Source organism: Chlamydotis macqueenii, chromosome 3, assembly GCF_036417535.1.
Source record: "Chlamydotis macqueenii isolate bChlMac1 chromosome 3, bChlMac1.mat, whole genome shotgun sequence".
NCBI lineage: Eukaryota > Metazoa > Chordata > Aves > Otidiformes > Otididae > Chlamydotis > Chlamydotis macqueenii.
The window spans coordinates 69735190-69755288 of NC_141558.1; positions in this window are offsets into that span (position 1 = coordinate 69735190).

The following is a 20099-nucleotide window of genomic DNA, read 5'->3' on the forward strand; positions in this document are numbered from 1 at the left end:
CCAACCCCACACGTCACCTTCGTCTCCTTCTTGCTCCATCTCTGCTTTCTATGGCATGCAGGACAAGCATCAGAGCTGCTGAAGGAAACCTACAGCAAAACAGCAACCGAGGAAAGCTGAACTCATCCAATAAATATGACAAGGACATGGTGCTATTTCCCAACACAGACCTTTAAAATAGGTGGGACAGATGTCAGTCATGGTGCTACGCCACGGATCTGTGTGCGGCTCTCCAGGATGTCCATGCAGCACCTCCTGCAGTTGCCCAAGGCAGCAGGCATGGGGAAAGATGGGCTGCAGAGGCAGGTGCCGAGGAGGTGGCAGGAGGTGCCCTCCACCTCATCACCTCCTGCTTAGAGCCAAGACAGACTCAGGAGAAGCTGCTGGTGCCTGCTGGCTGGGCTCCAGGGCTGTCCTTGAAGGTACTGCCCACTCAAGGACACGCTGTGCCTGCTTTGCCAAGGCAGCTCTCATCACTGCAGCTCTCCTTCCCGGCTGCGGTGTGGTTTCTGCCAGAGGCTGGCTGTCCTCTCCCCGTCAGGGCACAATCACAGCTCTGCTTGTCTTGCGCTTACCGCAGGTGGTAAAACGCAAGCCAAAAAAAAAAAAAAAAAAAAAAAGAAAGAAGGGGTTTGTTTGGGGTTTTTTCTGCTCTGGGCAGAAAATAGGCCCTTCCACTTCTCCCATGTTAGGATCAAAATCCTCAGATCTTCTCTCTTATTTTGGTCTGAGGTGTTGATGGTAAATGGCATTTATACATGCATCATGGAATAAGGCTTTCCCCAGGCAGAGAGGATGGTCATCCAGACCTGGTATGTGGAGAACAAACCCAGTGGGAAGAGGAAGCTTGCCTCCCAGCAGTTGCAATCTGCCTCTCCTGAGAGGAGGGACTTTCCAAGGGCCATATCGGCTGGACCCGTGCCACCCAGCACCATGAAAGCACCTCTTCATCCAGGCCAGTCACCCATCCTGTCATCTAAAGTACAATGCATGGTCAGTCCTCTTTGGTGCGACCTAAGAGTGTGGAGAGTGGGGAAGGGCAAGAAAGGAACTGCTAAAAAGCAGCAGGGCAAGTGCTGGGTGTCCAGTGACACAGACGTGTGATACAAGATCCAGCGAGCCCCATCTACTGTGCCAGGATTTCTGCCACACATGTGAACGGTCAGCTGGGCTTTGTAATGCCTCAGCACTTTGCATTGTGAAACCACAGGCACTTTGATCCCAGTGACCTACAACTAGCGTATCACTCTGTGGAAAGTCAGCATGAAAGAGTTCGTCAGGTTAATCCACCCAGAGGAGCAAATCAGGGTGCTATTTGCACGCTCTGGCTAACCTTTGTTTCTGCCCAGGGATGCCGTGAGAGAAATGCCAGTCCAGCACTGGTTGGACACCTGCTTCTTCTAGGACCTCTTGTTGCATGCAGCATCTCCAATTTGCATTGGAAGCTTGTTTGAAGTAATAACTTCAAAGGGACTTTCTGTTTCTCCAGGTTGGTGTGTCTGCCTACTCAGCTCCCACACCATAACTTTCTGCTTGCGGTTTCTGTCTGGGAATGTCTCCCGCTTTGCTCTCTCCTACCGCCAGGCTAGTCTAGCATTTGATCTCTTCCCTCACTCTAGGCAAAGCCACGAGGGGTACTGTTTGGTATCTGATTCAGAGCATTTCTTCTCCCACCACCCTGCCAGCTGCCACGTTTGCACTCTCTCTCATCTCTTGCTACATCCTACATGGGACTCAGTGCTGAAGTTCTTGTTTGGATCTGGTTGTAGCTATATCCAGACAAGTCCAAAGTCCCTCATTTTAGGGACTGAATATACTCTCTCCTTTTTTCCTTCTTCCTTAACTGCTCCTCCTAAGATGGAGGGTCTATGAACATCTCCTGAGACCCACTCTTCCCCACTGAATATCTCTGTAGTATAGATCCAGAGCTCAGACAAGCAGATAACTATAAAAGAAGTCTTAGGGGCAATATTATCCATAAAAATTAATAATTAGATGTTTTCCTAACCACACAACCAAAGTCCCTGCACTGATTGGGAAGATGTTCAGTGCTGATTGCAGTGTTCCTCCTGCACTGCATATTGCATGTCCAAGAACTGAAATACAAATGTTGAATCACCATCAAAACATTAAGACTCTATGATACTGGATATCTGACACTGTTTGCAAAGCTAAGAAGGTATTTGCGTTACAAAGAGTTTGAGTTTATTGCTATGCTGGGAAACACTTTGAGTGGGAATATGGATCGTACTCGCATCTGGTGGTTTAGTATAGCTCATGCTAGCTCAGTAAAGGATGTAAGCCCAAACCTGTGTGAGACCATTCCGCCAAAACAGAATAGTGAACATTTTGCCAGTTTAGCTATGTCCCTAAAGGGTGAGATATTTTTCAGACTTCTAAATGATACAGCTGGAAAATCATCACCAAGAGACCAGGCTGACACAGCCTAATTTGAAAGCTCGTGCAGAAGTACCTACTCAAAAATGGATAAATCAGCCATGGAGTAAACGAAATGCCATCTTCCTTAGCAATGCATTCGGATTATTACTTTGCATCATTATCCATTTACTCTTAAGCAGGAGGAAGTTCATCTCTAGACTTGCTATCCTGCACAATGGATGAGGAATAAAACCAGCATTTTTACTATTGGAAAGGATCTTGCATTTTTAAGAGATAACTTCCCTCCCTGTCTTCATGGGTAATACAAATACCTTGCAGAAAATAGTAGCAATTTCCTAAATAAGACCAAGTCAATTGTTTCTGTTGTGCACAAACAATAAGATTCATGCCTTTTAGTAGATAGCCCACTATGTAATCTGCCAGGCTGAATTACCCAGAGATACTTTGTTTTGAAAGGAGCGCAGAAATCCTGCAGGTTTAATTGCCAATAAATCAGCATGACCTCCACTCCCTGACACTTTTTTTTTACAATGATCTTTTCAAGCAGAAAACGAAGAGACTGATTTTTAGAGTGTGTGCATACTGCCTTTGGAGAGATAAAAGCAATGACACACATGCAGGTTTCTCCGTTAAAAGCTAGCCTAGATAATGAAGGACTCAATCAATGGTGTGTTCTGTTTGCTTTTTGGTTATTTTCACCTTGTGTTATGGCACTCTCTTTTTGTTATGATTAGGAGAGTACTCGCTTGTTTAACAATTGGCTTTCAACTTGTTGTGTCCGTGTATTCTGCAGTACTTGAATTTATTTGTGGTTTATTTTTATACTGATGCTTACATTTTAAGGCTTATGGCAACAGTGGAAGTTCCTGGGGTTAAATATCTGACTAAGGACTTGGCAGTTTAAAGAGAGCTTGAGTATTTTTAAAATAAACTATTTTAATTTCAATCCAAAATGCTTATTATGGTGCCTTTCAGTAACAAAGGGTTTATGGTTTTACATTATTATTGGAAATAAAAGGTATGACTTAAAGCCCAGTGAAAAACCTGAAATCTAGCCCCTCGTCTTACTGCACATTATAAGGTTTACTTCTCATACCAATTTTTATTTAGCCTATCTTTAGTCCAAATATCTTCGACCATGTGCAAGTGCGTAGCTTCAAACACCATCTGAGGCAGCTGGTTATTATAATCTCCTCTAATAGATAGGCGGGTTGATACAGAGAGGGACTAAGAGGGGAACAGCATCTCATCAATGCACGGTGATGGGCTGGGGTTCACCAACTCTGAAATAATCCCTGAAGAGATTATTGCTTTCATCCTGCCATCATGTTTTTGGCTGAATTAGGAACAGTGCAGAAGAGATGTGGCTCTGCTGGTGGATGTTTTTGGACTTGCCTTACACAGGACAGTGAGCCTATGGTGATGCCCTCCTAATGTTCAGCCCGACAGCACAAGGAATGTGCAAGCTTTCCAAGGCCGTTGATGGGAGGACAGCTTTAGGAGATGCTTTCTGAACATCTCCTTTTGCATAGGACATTTACAAAATGAAAGAGTGCCTAGCGCAAGACAAAGGATGACAATGATTAGCCTACCAGTTCCTTTAGTCTACCTGTGTAGTGCAACTGCAAGCAAAGAGGTACTGCCCAAATCTAGACAAAGAAAGGACCACCATAAGCAGCTTTTGGCATTGGATTAGTTGGTTTTTGGACAACAGACAGAGGCTATAGGAATGGCAGTGATGGGCGGACTCTGATGGCAGTAAGGGTGTAGCTCAGCCATGCATGCATAGCTCCCTGGCTCTATTGCCTCTCCTTCTTCATTGCCCATAACTCATAATTTAAGGGATTCCAGACAGAAAGATTGCACATGGAGCTGGCACTGCATTCTTAGGAAGTTCAAAGTGTTTGCAAAAATATATAAAGGGGAAAGAAAAGAAACCAAGACAAGAAGTGGGATTATGGATGGGGCAAGCAGGATTGTGTATTTCTCATAGATATTTATATATATATATATATAATACATGAGGCTCTCTGTGCAACGCTTTCATGCCAAGAGATTGCATGGAGTTATGCTATCACTGGTATCAAAGCATTGACCCAGGAAGTCCAAGTTATCAGTTCCAGTGACTTCATTATATGATAAGAAACCATAAGGAGAGCAGTGTTGAGTTCCTGATCCTCTCTGTCTAAGGGCCCACATGGTTTGAGACTCCAGGTGCATTGATAATCACAGATTTGCAGCCTGGTTCTGCAGGTAAGTTGCCCTTTGTCCGAATCTCCCTTCATTCCTTAATGAAGTTGCTTGATAATCTCTTCATACAGGAGAAATTCAAGATATGTGGTCCTTGGATGAGGCAAATAGCAATGGCTGGTTTAGTACCTGCAAACCAATTCTGCATGAACTTTTCAAGCAAGCTAAGAAAAGTCACTCTCACATGGATGATGTTCCAACACTTAGCTGGAAAACTCACAGCCTATTCCAGTCAAGGATTTCAAACAGGCTCCCTGGCTGGAAATATTAGAAAGATAATGGTCAAAGACCTTGTGTCTAGTTGCTGCACTATCTCCAACAGCCAAAACAACATTTTCCCTAAACTTTCTTTTTCAGCTAGTGAACTATGAAATCCTTATCACCATGTGTCTGGAGGCTGGCATGGCTTCTGCTAGCTGTTGCTGATGGCTGATGTGGAAAAATGAAATGAAGGCATACCAAGTAGATAAAGGTATCAACCTGTGGCCTTGCCATCACTCAGAGTAAAAAAAGCACAGGAAAGAAGGGTGATTGAAATGGTCATCTTTACTCTGTCGACAAAAAATACTCTTTCACCCTTTCATTGCCTGGGCAGGATCTGCTGGGCTGAAGGATCAACTGTGTTGAAACTCCTGACTATGGAATAAAATTTGTTCTCTTCAGTGCACTGACACTGGGTATAATCTCATGAGTCAGAGCAGGAGATGGATGAGGCCTTGGAAAATAAGCTGGACTCAGATGTCCTGTTGATTATGGTCTTATTTGGAGTGAAGAAAGCCTATTCAACACCAGCTGGTGCATTTCTCTGTGGCATTCAGGAAGCTGCCTTCCAGTTGATTGAGGGCAGCATAATGATCACAGAGCATTTTGTTTGGTTGATACATTCATGTACTCATTGCGGCCAGCAAACCGTATGCTGCTAATGGTCCTGGTCGAGTACAGGAAGCCTTTTCTCTCAAAGGCAGTCCTTTTAGGCACATTCACAATACCCATTGCTCATGGATTATCAAGGTTTTAATCCACTTCACTATCGAAGCACCAACAGCTTGCTTGCCAACGTTAAACCTGTTGATCATGGATCTGCTGAGTATCTGAGGTAGTTGTCCTAATAATGACGTTCTTCAGGACTGGTGGTGTAGACCTCTTTACAGGCTAATATATCCTGTTGGGGAATGGCCCTTGCGATGCTCGAGTGGCATCTCCAACTCTTCGGCTGGACAGTTTTGGCACCTGATGCAGCTCAAGCAGGGCTGGTGGGTCTCTACACAGTACAGCAGCATGCAGCATAGCACCTCTTAGACGCATATTGCCATGGCATCCACGTGTGAACAGCGGATGGAAGCTCCCCAGGGATGTTTCCAGATGTGAACGGGAATTTACAAACTTGTTAAAAAGCAGCTAAAATAGTGGATGAGCTGAACATGGAAAGGACAGAAAGCAATTCTGTGCAGGGTCATGTTTGACTGTGCATGTATACCTAGAAAATGTCCCAATCCCCATCTAAGACTGGTTTTAGTCAGGAATCAAAGAATAGGAGCAAAAAAATGTTACCGAATTTCACTCTACACATTTATTTCAACTTGAAACCCTGATAACAAAAGAGACACTTCAAAGTTTGAACCACAGCAAAGTGACACTTCGAAAGAGAGGTTCTTCGGACTGTCACATACACTGCTGTTGTACATATCGCTCCTCATCCCTCCTCTTGTTGGTCCATCCTCCTCCATCTGCCCCTGCTGCTTCTGCATTGTCATCCATACATCTTCCCTCCAGCAGCTCCTTCTTCAGCCTTATTCCCCGTTCAGCCACACGGAGACAATTTCAGACAATTTCACATAGTCCTTTCCACTCTCCTTTCTCATGGTATTATTGTTGGCTTTCTTTTTGGGCAGACAATATGCTGGTGAGCAAAGATAGTTCTTAAACTCCTTGTTCTGTTCACTGAGCACAGTCTGTGTTGAAAGGAGAGAATCAGCAGAAAAAATCATATGATTCAGTTATGAGCCTCGCATTGCCCTAAGTTGGCTGTTTTGACTGGAGCTGCTCAGTGCAGGGATGAGACCTCAGAGTTAATTAAAACATCAGGAATTAGCAATATATATTCCCTATATTCTGTTACTTTTTTTTTCATTTGTGCTGTTAAAAAAGGAAGGGTTTTGTCCTTGTGTGAATCTGTGAGGGGAAAAATAAAGAGAACTGAATTAGAGATCAGTACTGCAAACGCATCTGATAACTAGGATATGGCCAGCGAGGGATCCCCAAACACAAATCCGATGTGGGAGAGGGGACAGGGTAGGAGGAAACATACACTTTCTTCCAGTGCATAATCTATAGGCAAAGCCAGTTTTAAGAGGCCTGTTTGAACAGAGTTGGTGCAAAGGTGGAAGACTCAACACTGTGTCCAGCAAACTTGCTCTCGTGAGCCATGCAGATCTGCCCCTTGTCAGAAGGCATTTCTTCCCATCTTATCTTCAGTGTCTTCAGAAAAAAAAATAGTTTCATGACAAATGTTCCATCTACGTCAGTGGGAAAAAAGTAATTATTTTATGACCAGGATTTTGTTTGCTTTTTCTAGGGTAGCACTAGAGTTCAGCCAGTGAAGATGCCCATCAAGTTTTGGAGAGCTGGTGGTGGGTCCTCCATGCGTGCAGGTGCCGGCAGGGTGGTTCTGCACTCTGACTTTCACAGGCTTTAATAGCCTTGATGTCCTGATCTTTCTTTCATTTGTAAAAACCCAAATAATTCAGAATTGTCTAAAACTTAAAACTATCCAGGAGCAAAAGGTTTTCTCTATCTTCCACCAGACCCAAGGTTTGAGATGATCCAAGGTGGAATTAACATTCCTTCAATCTCACTCCTGCTGTATATCAGACTTCCCTAAAATGACGGTAATCAAAACATTATCACTGAACATTACACTTAACAAGCAATTTCCGCATTTGCATGTAGCATTGGTTACTGTTCAGCAGCAGCTTACAACTCTTTAATCATTACAGGAAATTTTCTCTATATGTCACTCAAAATATCAAAGCTGATGTTCCTGAGCTGGACTGTCCTACATATTCAGGGATATCTTCATACAAGGCTTTCATTCAGAAACCTATGAATTACTGATTGTATTCCACCTCTAAATATTTTTCTTCTTTTGAAGTTTAGATTATAGTATGCATATATATATATATTTATTTATATACAATGGGCACACACATGTATTTCATATGTGAATATATTTTTGTATATATATATATATAATTTAACTGTAAGATTATGTCTAAATATTGGATATAAATCTACTTTGTTACAGGTGTGCACGGAGACCAGCAAAAGAGGGGACTATGTTCAGGTTAGAGTATCTGGATGTACAACGAAGTGGAGAAGAGTAGTGAGAAATGTCTGGGCTCAATCACAGTAATTCTCATTTGAGTAAACTTTCCAGGATTTTGCTGGGCATCTTGCTTGGTTTAGAATGAGAGAATTTGCCCCAGCCTGATTTCTTTCCTTTCTGGAGTCTGTGAGAACATCTCCGGTTGGGCGCACAAAGTCAAAAGTGCCTTCTGCCACCTATTCCCCACGTGTGATAGAGACTGTCTCTGCCAGCGCGACATGGGGGGCTTTCTCTGACCCTTCCAGGGAGGTGGAAGGGGCCAGAGGGGAGTTCAGACTCCAGCACCTCTTCTCCCAGTCAGCCTGAGGCTGGGCTCCCAGAATGGTTACTGGAGACCTTTTAGAGGTCTTTTTCCCCTGGCACAGGTGCAGGTGCTATAAACCCCACAATAACTCATCTGCAGAGAAGCAGCCACCACCGTGACCTGACTCTGCAGAGCACCTGCACTTTTACTAGCAATCCTGATGGCAAATCTGCACGCTCTGCCAGTGTATTGCTTCCCACGTCCTTTCTGTCATATCTCCAGATTTACAGCAGTGTAACTTAGGTCAAAATCAAGCTCTGAGGCATGCACCAGCTATTCAATTCCATAGATCATTACACTTCATCATCCGAAATATTTTAGATTTATATTATTTGGAGAGTTAGTTAGAAATCAACAAAGTTTGGTACTACAGCCCACTAGAGGGGCTGTGCCTCAGGCAAAGAGAGGAGGACTTTCTTAGATGGTGCTCGTTGAGTTTCCCAAACTGTGAGTGATTCCAACAGGCCCATCTGTGCAACAGCTGGCAGGAGTCACTGCTTGGACCTGATTCCAGGTGTCTGGAGGACTCATACATTCTGGCATCTGCATGGGGATAGCCTTTTCCATAGCTGAGAATCTGTCTATTTCTATTTAATACATACATAAAAGATGTTTCAGTGACAAAATTGCATTGCTCACATTCCTCCAGAGAGCCTGAGGCCTTCAGCCATTGCAGCTGTGTTGGCCAAAACCTGGGGATGATGAAAGCCTCCAGCCAGCACAGAGGGCACATGGTCATTCTGAGAGTCAGCGGGAAGATGGGAACCTGATGGGAAGCATTATGAGAAATGAAATAAAATGTAAATCATCATTCACGTTTCATGTTAGATCAGTGCACTTGACATCAGTTCTGCCTCTGACTCCCTTGGTGCAGCAGAGATAAAAATCTCAGACAAATTCAGCTGACTGAGGTAGAGGGAGGTAGGTTTAGGTTGGATATTAGGAAAAAATTTTTTACAATGCGAATTGTAGAACACTGGAACAGGTTGCCCAGAAAGGTGGTAGAAGCCCCATCCCTGCAAACGTTCAAGGCCAGGTTGGATGAGGCTTTGAGCAACTTGATCTAGTCAGGGATGTCCCTGCTTCTTGCAGGGGGGTTGGACTAGATGACCTTTGAAGGTTCCTTCCAACTCTAACAATTCTATGATTCTATGACTGAGAGAAATACAAGTTTTAATTAATTGATTATCACAATGAGCAAAAACTGCATTTAATTCTCTCTGAACTGATGTCTTGCTCAAATCAGATTCCATCTAGGAACATGGAATGAGATTATCAAGTTGACCAAATAAAGATTATTCCAGTGGCATCTCTGAGGTGGTGGAAAACCATGCTGTTGTTTTTCATCTCTTTACTGCAACTTGGATTTTGGAGTTCCAGTGGATCGGGATGAAGTATATAAACTGCTGCTCCTTACTTAAGGTTTCATTTGATTACTCTGGGAACCCATGAAAGATAAGTTAGACAAACCAAGTTTATTTTGTGTAACTTATAACCTAAAGATGCATTGCACATGAGTAAAATTACAATAAAAGTAGGATTAGGCTTTTGTGTAGATCTTTATTCACGGATCTATAAGTACACCTACCAACAATAAGTAATTTTGCTCTGTGTGTTTACTTTGAAACATCACTTCTAATTAATTAAGATGACAAACTTACTTAATGTTTAAGCAAAAAAAAAGTCAGTCAAATAAAGTTAAAAACTATTTTTGTTATTATTCACTCTTTCTATACCCAAAGATTTGAGTCACCAATAAGGGAATCCATCCAAATCAACCACCAGCAAACCACTTAATATTGCCCAGGATCCACGTGAGAAGGCAGCAGTGTTGCCCCAAACCCCACTATTTTGAAGATTAAATCATTAAGCAGGGAAATGCAATAACTGCTATTCTTCAGAGGCAGCACTTCAGCAAGGGGTAGCTTCTGCCTGTGCCACCATTCAGAGGCTATGTCCTGGCCCTGAAAGCCAACGTGGTGACAAGGTGGCCACGCTCACTCCAACCACAGATCTCTCTGGCCCATCATTCTGTACTCAGCTGTGGCCATAAGTGGACAGTGAGGGGAGGGCAAGAGCAGCGCAAGTGCATGTGATCCTTCTGCCCCCTGATGTTCTCCCAACTTCTGCTTACATTCAGCTCAGGGGCTTCCTGAGTCTGGTGCTCTTTGTCTTTAGGTAACCAAAAGATCTCTCCTCCAAGCACTTTTCCATCTTCTCTTTCAACTCATGAAAATATCTTCCATCCAAACACTACCCTTTAGGAAAGACTTCCTAAGATCCATCACTTCTTTCATGGAGCACCACCTCCTTTTGTCTTGAACTTGGTTTGCTTGTTTACCTACGTATAATTTGGCAGCACTTTAGTCAAGGTCACCCTGTTCATTGTACAAAATTACAACATCTTTCTTTGTAAATACAATATTTATGTAACAAATGCTAGCCAGTTCCCCAGTTACACTGAAAATAAAGTACTCTGAATGATCTGAACTAAACTTTTGCTTTTGAAGAAAGGGAAACAAGGATGGATTGCCCAAGAGACGAAGGCATGTGGCCATGCCAGGAAGCAGCTTGGTGAGGAGAGAGGTGACCCTGCATCATGGGTTCACAACCAGATGGGGACATCTGGCCAGCAAGTAAGGAGCAGCCCGGGATGGGAATGGGGGGCATGGAGGTCCCCGGAGCCGGGCAATGGATGCACCCAGGGCCCTGGCAGCCGACAGCAAAAGCCAGACATGCTACTTTGGGTTTTGGCTCATTTTCCGGTTCCAGGAGGAAGGAGGCTGTGTCAGGAAAGTAGGAATTAATCTTCTGTCTCGATCTCAAAGTCCAGTCTGTTCAGCAATTCTGATGCAGACTAGTATTGGATGCTTCCCAGGGTGTAGAAAAAATCTGCATTTCTCAACTCAACACCAGGAGTTAAACACTGGCTTCCAGAAGGCCATTCAAGAGCTTTTTCAACTTTATTCTCATTTGGTTTAGCAATAACAATAGTAACACTGGATATTCTTGATCGTGCCCGCTCCCTTTTGAAAATCAGTGGCAATAGGAAAGCGGAACTGGAAATGATTCATGTGGCTAAAATCTGCAGAACAGAGGCAAACTGTTGGCTGAGCCAACACAGGCTTGTACAGTTAACTAAGAGTTTTGTGGGCTGGAAAAACTCTCCATCTGAGAAACGGAAAGACCCCCCAAAAGGCATTGCCAAACCTCTTTTAACTTCCCAATCACATAGCTGTGTTTACACCACCCACGTTATTTATTGGCCCTGTGCTTGACAAGCAGTTACCGTGAGAAATACTAATTCAAGGTGGTAGTAAATTTCAGGAGGAGAAGCAATACATTTTTCAGTTAATATTATTTGCGGCCTTACCTAGACATGGTGACCTGCTTATTTGCAGACTGGTACGGTAAATCATTTACTTCATCTATACATTTGTTTGATTGTTTCAAATATATAAAATAAATACTTCTATTTCATTTTCTGCTAGACCTGAATGATATTTTCGTAAGCTATACAATAGCATCACAACTTCATACACTGACTTGCTTTCTGATTTCTATGTCAGCTTTATATGAGGCGAGAAGGGAATACTATTGCTTGCGTCAACCCTGCAGTCATTTTCCAAATAAATGTACAGATATTCAGTGAGAATAAAGCCAATTAGCTATTAAGCTGGCTGCTACCAAAGCATTCTGCCAGGAATATTTTTATTACCATACCAAATGTTTCTGACTCTCAAGTCAGTTGTAGCTGTATTCATTGTTTTTCACAGCTTCCTAAAAGCAAATTCTACAGCAGTTGGTGCTGGAAGCTGCTGTGAGCCAGCAACTGCTTAAGGATGGCTCCAGTTTGCGGAAGCAGGAGATAAATTTGCCAGTCAAATGGCCAGGGTTACAGAGATCTCGGAAGAGTGGATCAAAGCCCAGTCCACTCTGCATCATCACCTCAAATTGAAATCATTGTGGAATTGATTGATAAGGGCACAGAAAAATCAATCCACAGTGTGCCTATTGGCATGTGTGAGGACACATGTGATGTGGTATTTCACAAAATTGCAGCCATGCATGATGGCAGATTCCTCTGCCTTATGTAAACATTGTATTGGCATTCGCTGCAATGTACTTGCAAGAGTGTATTTTGAATTTTCAAAGCATGGCTAAGCTAGCAGGCGTTGCATGAGTCAACATCGAACTGCAAAACTGCATGTGAGCCATGTTCTATCATACATTAATATTGATGCTATGCAACGACATGAAATAAACTTTTCAAGATTTAAATTAACTATAGTTTAATTAAAATTAATTATGGCAATGATCTCAAGCTGGATGTAATCACAGCTGATGACTTTGTTTAAAAAATGAGGTGAAAGTTCAAAGAACAGCCCTGAGTTTTTAACCACTGGAATTCTCCTTTTGCTTGTTTTTACAATCAGATTTTCAGATTCTCAGGAAGTTCCTAAAGCTATGTTGTTGCTGATTATGTAAAAAGATAAATTTATTTATTACTCCCTATAGTAAAAAAACCAAATTGTCTGCTAACAAGAGGGCAGATGAGATGTATGGGATTACACCTATCCAGGCTTTTGCTGGCTGGTACCATGCCAACCCTGCGCACGCCAGCGTTGCAGTGCTTGGCTTTGGGGCACATCACCTCTCAGTGTCATATGGGGGCATATCACCTCTCTTTGCCTTATGCAAGAACACCAGGTCACCGCCTTGCACTCTGCCATGCTGGGCCACCCAGATGCCCAGGAAGAATTCTAGCAGCCAGCAAAACGGCTAACGAACATCATTCGTCTCTTTGACACTCAAGCTCCCAGCCACTGGGCAGCCGGACCCCCAGCTCTTCCCTCAGGCCAAGCACCTTCACTGTCTATTTCTGAAAATGCAGAAATTGTGTTTCTGGGAGCAAAGGACAGCAGTCAGGCTTGGTACAGGTGAGCCAGGCTGGCAGGTCTCATCTCCTGACTTGGGAAGAAACGGAAATTTTTCTCCTAATGTAACTAGTTCAGCTCCACTGAGCTCATTAGAAGGATATGTGTTTGCATCAGCCTCACGTCTATCTCCCAGCTTCTTTTGTTTACTCCTTCCATGGATGATAAAATGAAATGAAGAGTCCAGAAATGTCACTCTGAGAGACCATTCTGATGTGAGCAAGGGCAGGGCAGAGTTACTTGCATGTGACAAATCAGACGTAACGTCAACACTATCGATGTGCATCAGGTCTGCTGTCAACCCACAGCGCAGCAGAGGATGACAGCATCGCTATGCCAGCACAGCCTCACTGGTATCAGCACCACTGTAAGTGCAACTGTGAAATGACAGGCCAATTCGCAAAGAAAAATAAGACTAACCTTACTGTGAGCTAGGTGGGTCCTCCGTCTTCAGGGGATATCGTGCACATGAATCCGAGACACTGAATTTGAGGGCAAATGGAAACTTTGCAGTTGGACTCAGTGGAAACACAATTTAGTCTTCAGTTTAAATTAGCTCCATTTTGTTTATCCAGAGAACATCAGGTTCATGCAAGTCCTATGAATTTGCCACTTATGGCTGCTTTCTGGCTACTGTTGTGGGAGGAATCCTCAGCTATGTTTTCTCCGAATCCTCCTGTTAACTTTTCCCATGACTTGTAGAACATGGTGCCGGCTGTCAGCATTTAATGAGTTACAAGAAACCAAAAGGGTAAGATTTTCCCATGAGACTTAAACTAAAACAGGGCAGAGGATCATTTAGGAACTTTATGAAGTACAACAGAGGCCAACAGGACTCTTGAAACACCTCTGTAGTAGTGATTCATTAAGTTTTATAACTCAAAAAGGGCTTAACACTTAATCAGATTTAAAGTCGTATTGTAGACTTCAGGCAGCCTAATTTTCCTTGCAGTTACATGGCCATATAGCCAGTCCACCCAGCCGCCTTCCAGCTGCTCAGGTGAAGACTTCCATCTGTGGTCAAACCCACACTTTGAAACCAATCTTCAGTGGAGCACATGCACGGGACAACAGGTCTCGGCAGGAGCCTGCTTGGCGGGGCTTCTCTCCATTTTGAAGTTTCTTAGGATGAATTTAACACAGCAAAGAGCTTGGTGGGAAACTCAGCCTAACTAAAGGCTGAGAGCAAATCATCGCCTGTGATCTAGATCAGGTCCCCTGTAGACTTGACCATACAACCGCTGTGAAACCCAGGAGCTAGAGGAGCACAGAGGTGGGAGGGCGGTGGGATTGCCTTTCTTGGTGGCAGATGGGTTAAAGTATTGCGGAAACTGTGGGCTGAGAGCTTGTCTTTCTCGTTACTGGGCAGAGCTTCAGGCTAAAAGGATAAAATCTGCCCCAGTAATCACACTGAGGGCAAACAGATACCCCACGGTGTAAAATGCCACTTGGCGCTCTTGCCATGAGCACTTTGCTGTTTGCCTCTGCCCCGGTGCCTCTGCCCAGTCAAATCTACTCTGGTCTCAGGGTGATTGAGCAGATGCAGTGCCAAGCTCTCGCAGTGTGCTACAAAGACAAGAAAAATGCTCTCCCACTGGTGGAGCAATGCTGGCAAAGTAGCCCCTGCTACATGCACAACTCCCAGCAACAGTAGAGTCTTTTTACCGTATTGATTACATTGACTGTGAGATTTTAGCTTTCTTGGAAGATGACTAGTTTTATCATTGTAGGCTCTCTACTGTGGCCTTTGCTGACAAAAATCCTACCAACAAAAATGCCTACACAGTAGCCTTTCGTCAGTCCTGGGTCCCTGACTTAAGATGTGGATGCAAATGTACTATTTATACTAACAAAAGAAACCTGATCTTTCTGCTCTCAGCAGTATTAAACAGCTTCTCACACATCCTCTTATTCATATTCATTTATCTCCAGCTTTAAATATGTTTTCCCAGCTGCTAAGTCAAATGTTACTCACATTTGCGACAATACAGATTTAAAATCTGTATCAATCAACGGGAGCAAATTCAGATATTCATCTTAAAAGCAGAACTTAAGCTATGACCACAGAAGCAAGTGCACTTGTTTATCACCACTGTGGTTATTAGTAACACTGTGGTTGCTAAAAAAATACAAGATTCTTTTAAGTAAATTATTTTGGCATTTGCTAAGATACATGTTAATGTAGATAGCACATTTTCAACAACTACAACCATGTATTCTCAGTAATGACTGTAACAGTGAAAATGTTTTCATGTTTTTACTGACATGATAATTGGTTTGAACATTGGAAAGTATAGGACATAAGAAATTGCTGTTCTTATATTCTAAAAAAGAGCTCTTCTTTCTGTTTCCATAACACAAGAGAAAGTCATAATTAATGTCATTTGCAAAGATGTTATTATATTAGTTGTGCCACACAAATCAAACAAGGCAAACAACTGGTTTAAAGTGTTCTCGATACCCATCACACATTCTGTGCAATGAAAGCGATACTTCTGTAGCTGCAAGTTAAAAAACCCTTAATCACCTACTGCAATAGCACTCAGTAATAAAGCTGATTGACAAAATTTACTATTTTTAAATATACAGCCACTTTCAGGAGATAGAATCAGAACAAGAGTGTCATTTAATTTGCTTTTATAACAATCTTGATGGTTTTAAACAGAGGAGGCAACTTCTCCCATGCTGGACCTCCAGAGGTGCAATGAAACCACTGAGCTACTTCACAGAAAGAATGAAGCCCACTGCCTTTATTTTTCAAGAGTCACATCTTGCAGACTTTGAGCTAGATGGATTTGTCCTTGTGTTTTGAGCAGATAAGGCAAGACCTTCAGCTGGCACAAACAAGGCAGCGCTGCTGACTTCCTCTCGTTCAGCTTGGGTGTCTTGTGTCCAGCTCACCCAGGCTCAGCATGCGCTTCCAGCTGCCACCTTCATTCCTGTTTTGGCTTTGAGGTTGGTTTGATATAGGATTTTTCTTTGCAGTACTTTGCTCCCTTTAATATCAAAGATGGACCTCACAAGCTTGTCCAGCAATCAGTGGCTGCAGATTGTAGTGCAGATCCCAGCTGGTGAGGAGTGGCAAGCCTTCAGCACAGATGGCACTGCCAGGCTGGCATGCTGCTGTTTTCCTATATTTTTTCCCAAAACCCTCAAATGACAATGTTAGGACTAACCAAACATCACCTTTCTTTTAGTGGTGGGGCAGAAGAGTGAGTCATTTCAACTTGACAGCAGTGGGGAGGAAGGCCGATATGTCAGCTGCATCCTTGTCCCAAGTCCAGATGAGTCTTTGGAGAGTTGTCCCAGTCCATGTGCAAATGACACTGTCCCTGTGAACTGCATTTCCAGGGGCTGTGAGGAGGGAGCTGACACGTGAACCCTACTTGGACAGCAGCTCTTTGGTGGTACCAGCGCAACAGTTAAGAGGAGAAAAGTAGTTTAAGATTTAGTAATCAGTGAGATACAAAATGCCCCAGAAAGAGAGGAAAAAAAATGCCTTAATTGTTGAAAAAAGTGGTGGCAGGCATTGCTTCAGGAGTCTTTTTTTCATCACCCATTTCATAGACAGACGAAGCACAGACACGGGACTGGGATGCAGATGGACAATTCCTGCACTTTACCCACCCATACAATGGTAAAACTACTGTTGTGTTTTCTCCACTAAATGAGACAAAGCTTGCAAGAAGAGATTATATCTTTTATTAAAGAAACCACCCACACAGGAAGATAATTATCCATTGCTTTGGGTGCACAAGCCCTTTTCCTGGTTACAAGGAGGACTTTACAGCAAGATACTTGAAGCACACCCATATTTTAGCTGTGAAAGCAAAACAGGGCAGTTGTGCCCAGCTTGAGGTTTCCTCACAGGAGGCTTGCCTGTCTGCCCTTTACCATCACTCCAGCTCATGAAACCAGTACTTGAGTGCTTACTTTTTAATAACGTACTGCTTTTGGAGACAATCTGACTACATGTTACCACTTGCTGCAAAGGGAAAGGGACCTTTAAGGTTTTAGGGATTCAGGAAAAGGCAGCTTTGCCGCAGCTTCTCAATTAACTGTCCTAAAAGAAGAAATAGGATATGCTAATAATATGCTCAAACTTGAATGCCAGATCTGGGAATTTTCCGTGCAGATACCCTAGTTGGATCCTCGGGAGATAGCAACTGGCCCACTTCATGAGCTCAAGCAGTATGTGCTGGGAAAGGGCCCCAGAGGCATCATCAGTGCTGTGTGTTTTACTCACACACAGAAATATTAATAGGTCTCTAAAATGTCTAAAAGTATGCCTTGTTACTGAGATACTAAGCCCCAAACACTTCTGCTTGTTCAAATATTTCAAGAAATTGAGCACCTCATGCTCTTGATACTGCACATAAGCTATTCACAACAATCTGATTAAACCACTTTGCTGAGAGAAACTTTTTATCTGTTTCTTTGAACTTGCAAAGCTGCAGGAATGTTTTATCAGTGCAAGAGGAGTGTTGTGGCTGGAGATGTGGCCTCTCTGATCTTTCCTCAGCCACCGTTTGTCCACGTGATGGTGGATGTTGATATACTGGTCAAAGATAACTTCAGCTGAGTGATTTTCAGGGAAAATATCTGAATGTGTGAATATTTCACCTGCTTCTGTGGCATCTATATTGAAACGGGGTAATTTGTGTGCTGAGTAAGTCCTACACTTTTAGCCTAGTACCCAGCACCAACAGGGCTTCACAGCGGGGGGTTTAGTGGCACGTCCTTGAAGCCCAGAAATGGGCAAGGAGGGAATGTCCTGGCCAAAAGAAGCTTTCTTCTAAATCCTGACTATTGGCAGTTGCCTCATGTCTAGTTTAGAGCTCATCTGATGTAATTGGGGTTATTCTCTTTGTTCCCATAAGCAATCTAACATCTGCTCAGCTCCTGCGTGCACGAAGTCTTGTTGTAGTGAGTGCTGCAGCCCTTGGTGCAGAAATACCTTCTTCACCGCCTTACATCTGCAGCCTTCAGCGCTTCATGGGATACCCAGTTGCAGAGGTGGGTAAATAAATGGAGACAGAATGTTTTCAGTCCAGATATTGCTCTGGAGAGAGTGTATACATGTACGCACAGGCATTGAGTGCCACAGTCTTTACCGAAAAGCCTGTATAAGTCTCAGCATCTCCTATCAGTACAGGGCCATGGCAGGAGCGGGCACCGTGGGGTTGCACTGAGGCACATGAAGAAGTGAAGGAACTTGACCTGCCTCTTAAATCTGCCATGCACATGTTCTTTGTTGACATGTAACGGAAAGTGGAGCCAGTTTCTCTCTCTGTTGCTGTGCCTGGCATGAGCAAACACCATGAGAGCACAGAGCTAAATACTAGGAAGGTGGTAGGGGATACAGATATTCAGTTCTTGCGTGTGAAAGCAAACTGTGGCAGTCCACATTGCCTGCAAGGACAGGACTGCTGAGACATCTAGGAAAGCATTATCTATGCCATAGCAATAAACAGTATTTTGTTTCACTTTATTTTTAGCTTGGTTCCTCCTCTTTCTCCCACATTTGAAGCCTTCAGCTCAAGGCAAAGGTCCAAAAACAATAGCATTTTGAGCCAAGGACCAAGCTCACAGTCGGAAAACCAGAGCCTAGATATGACAGGCTGCTCTATTTACTAACACAGAGCACATAAAACCAAACCAAACCAAACCAAAATAACCTACTTCAATATTTTTGCTTCATACAGCAAGGAAAGTGAGTCTCCCTTGCACTCAGCTCTGATGTGCTGCCATCAGGAATACCCTGAGAAGCTGGATTAAATTCATATAAAACACTGAAACCCTTGTGTGTGTGTTCTTGCTATAAATTTGAACCTCAAATGGGAATGTGATTTGAATTTAAACACTTAAAGCTGTGGCCTTAACAGTAGGCACTTTTGTATATTCATGCTCCTGCCACTGTCCTCAGTCTCCCATGGTCCTGAATGATGTGTTGTTTTCAGACAATTAGCTTCTTGTGTGCAGAAGAGCAGTTTGGCCCTATCCCTTCCATTGTCTGTTATGTCCAGTGAGGAAAAGGAGGGGGACAGAAAAAAAGACACAGATTTCAATCAAAAGCACTGCATTGATAAGGGATTAATAACAGCCTGCTTCTGATCAGATGAAACCTAACAATTGGCCTGAATGCCTTATATTTGATCAGCAAAAGTGATGACTTCCAAATATTACACATAGAGTCAACTGCCTACATTGCTTCAAGCAGCAGCAGCAGCAGCTCTCAGCGTTGCCTGTTGCCTGTGGCTTTGCACTTGAGCAGACCCCGGTACAGCCAACAAATTTTAAGGATAGGAATTTGTCAAGCTAAGTGAGTAATGTAAAAATGGTGTTTAACAGGCGCAATTAATGCTGAAGACACAAAGAGCTCTTTCCTAAATGCATGGAAGAAAACTGGTGATGGAGAACTAAACAGGAAAAAGAGGGTAGTCTGGTGAGCATGGTGTTCTTATGCTTTTATTTTAAATGTTTCAGTATTTTTTTAATGCTTGAAGTTTTAAGGCCCAGGTATCCCACTCCTGTGAAGGACCCAAGTGATGCCAGATGGAGCAGAGAACAGCAAATATGGGGCAGACAGGTGCTGCGGGTGAAACACGGTGGTTTGGGTGCAGGCTTTGGGGTGTACAAGGTCGGGGGGGAAAAGTCCTTGGCACACCTTGCTGCTTCTCGGGGTACCCAAACCATCCTCCACTGAAGAAGCTGGCAGAAGCACCATCACGAGCCAGGAAGGTGCTTTTGCTATGGAAGCAAGGCTCAGAGACTCCAAAGAGAATAAATTGTCATGGATGCTCATGCCATAAGTTAGGATGGA